The sequence below is a fragment of the Mus caroli genome, chromosome 18 (assembly GCF_900094665.2).
Source record: "Mus caroli chromosome 18, CAROLI_EIJ_v1.1, whole genome shotgun sequence".
Classification (NCBI taxonomy): Eukaryota; Metazoa; Chordata; class Mammalia; order Rodentia; family Muridae; genus Mus; species Mus caroli.
This window is the reverse complement of record NC_034587.1, coordinates 71,418,054-71,420,658: the sequence shown is the minus strand read 5'-3', so window position 1 is coordinate 71,420,658 and position 2,605 is coordinate 71,418,054.

The following is a 2,605-nucleotide window of genomic DNA, read 5'->3' as shown; positions in this document are numbered from 1 at the left end:
GGCTGGCCTCGAACTCAGAAATCCGCCTGCCTCTGCCTCCCGAGTGCTGGGATTAAAGGCGTGCGCCACCACGCCCGGCTGTCTTTTTCTTTTTTTAAGATTTACTTATTTTATGTATATGATTACACTGTCCCTGTCTTCACACACACTAGTAAAGGGCATGGGATCCCATTATAGATAGTTGTGAGCCACCATGTGGTTGCTGGGAATTGAACTCAGGACCTCTGGAAGAGCAGTCAGTGCTCTTAACCCCTGAGCCATCTCTCCAGCCCCTCCTACAGGGCTTTTTAAGCCTGAGATCTACAAACAGCTGTGTCAAGTTATTCCACCAATCAGGATTTAGGGACGGGTGCTTTCCTTAGGAACATGTCATTGTTGTACATGGATCCTGCTCCCATTAGTTGAGGTATTCAATTGTGGCAGGGGACTTGCCTTGTCTAACATTCATGTCTTAACTTACCATCCAGGATGTCAGTTTCCAGGGAGGTCTTTGGAATGGAAACTTTACTCAAACACTACTCAAAACAGAGGTCTTATTTTGAATAGTTTCTTATATCTCTTATGTTAGGGTCCATCTCAGGAGCAGCTTAGAAAAGCAAATACCATCAAAGCTTATACACAGGTGAAGGAGGTGCTGTATGGTGGTTGGTGTGGGTCAGAGCGTATTGTGGGTAATTACACAAAACAGTTCTACTGTCCTCTATAGTGATTGGTTTCCAAGGGCACAGAACATAACAATGTGTAATCAACTTGACATTAGAAAGTTTCCTAGTAACAGCAGAAACATATGAGAAAGTTTCCTCATAATGGCAGGCTAGTCAGGTAACAGTTATCCAGGCCTTAATATTTTACCTAGACCTTAACAAGGTTTTATTATTTTTATGCCTCTGTCTTCTACTGCAGAGGTTTTTGTTTTTTTGTTTTTGTTTTTTTTTTTTTTTTTTTCCCAGACAGGGTTTCTCTGTGTAGCCCTGGCTGTCCCAGAACTCACTTTGTAGACCAGGCTGGCCTTGAACTCAGAAATCTGCCTGCTTCTGCCTCCCGAGTGCTGGGATTAAAGGCGTGCGCCACCACGCCCGGCTCTTGCAGAGGTTTTTAAAGTAAATGTCAGGTCTGTTCATTTGGAAGCACCTCAATGTTTATCTCTAATGGGTAAATGGATAAACGATCCCTGTCTGATGATGAGACTGGTGTTCGTGTGGTTTGTGAGGTAATCCCAGGACCCCAACAAACATAACAGAAGAAAAGGAAACTGGAGCATCAGGGCTTCCTGTCGCTTTTATTCTCCTGTATTAGTTGTCATCTTACTCTGCTCTGTTGGCTAACCCAGCCTAGTCCTGAAGCCTCTTCCCCCTGTACCCTCTAACCTAGCCCTAGCACATTTCAGCCTCTGAGACTTCCTGCTGAATAAGCTCACCCTTCTTTTCTTCCAGGTAGCCTTCTCCCACCACCCTCCTCCCTTGTCACTCTTGTATTTTTAATATAACCATGATACCATTCATATACACGAAACCACCATTGTCAACAACAGTGCCTTAATACAGCAGGGATGGTTTGTATGTGCTTGGGCCAGGGAGTGGCACTCTTAGAAAGTGTGGCCCTGTTGGAGTAGGCGTGTCACTGTGGTTGTGGGCTATAAGACCCTCAGCCTAGCTTCCTGGAAGTCAGTCTTCCACTAGCAGCCTTCAGATGAAGATGTAGAACTCTCAGCTCCTCCCGCACCATACCTGTCTGGATGCTGCCATGGTCCCACCTTGATGATAATGGACTGAATCTCTGAACCTGTAAGCCAGCCCCAATTAAATGCTGTCCTTTATAAGACTTGTCTTGGTCATAGTGTCTGTTCACAGGAGTAAAGCCCTAACTAAGACAATAGTTTATATCTTAGTTTGAAAGCAGTTTTTTCCCACATTCCCCATAATGTCTTTACAGTTTGCTCAAATCAGATTCAAGGCAAAATCCCAATACTGCATTTGAGAGAGAGGTCTCTATCTGACCCATGATAACTTCTCCTTCTCATCCTCCATATCCTGCCCTTTCCCCCTAACCCCTTGCTCATTTGTGGAAGAGACTGGAATGACTGGCATGGAAAACTGCCATACTTCATGATTTGGCTTGTTGCCTCTTTACCATGTCTTTAAACATACTATTATAGTCTTCGAATTCCTGGAGATAGACACCAACGCTTGGTCGTCTAGTTTTCACACAAGGTCTCACTGTGTAGCTCAGACTGACCTCAAAGTCACAGTCCTCCTTGGCCTTCCTGGTTCTGGGGTTACAGGCGAGTGCACCATGCACTGCTTGTGAAGTCATTGTCTGCAGCCAGTCGCCAGAATACTCTCACAAGTGGAGAATAGGAGCCTGCATTACTGCAAGGTGGGATAGGAAGCCCAGCCAGCATCCATTGTAGTAGGGATTATTAGAGCATTGTGTGGATCAGAAACTGGATCTCTGAGTCTGAGATCAACCTGGTTTACATGGTGAGTTTCAGTACAGCGGAGGCTGCACAGAGAAACCCCTGTCTGGGGAGCAGGGAGAGAGAAAAGAAAGAAAAAGAAACAAAGAGAGAGAGAGAGAGAGAGAGAGAGAGAGAGAGAGAGAGAAG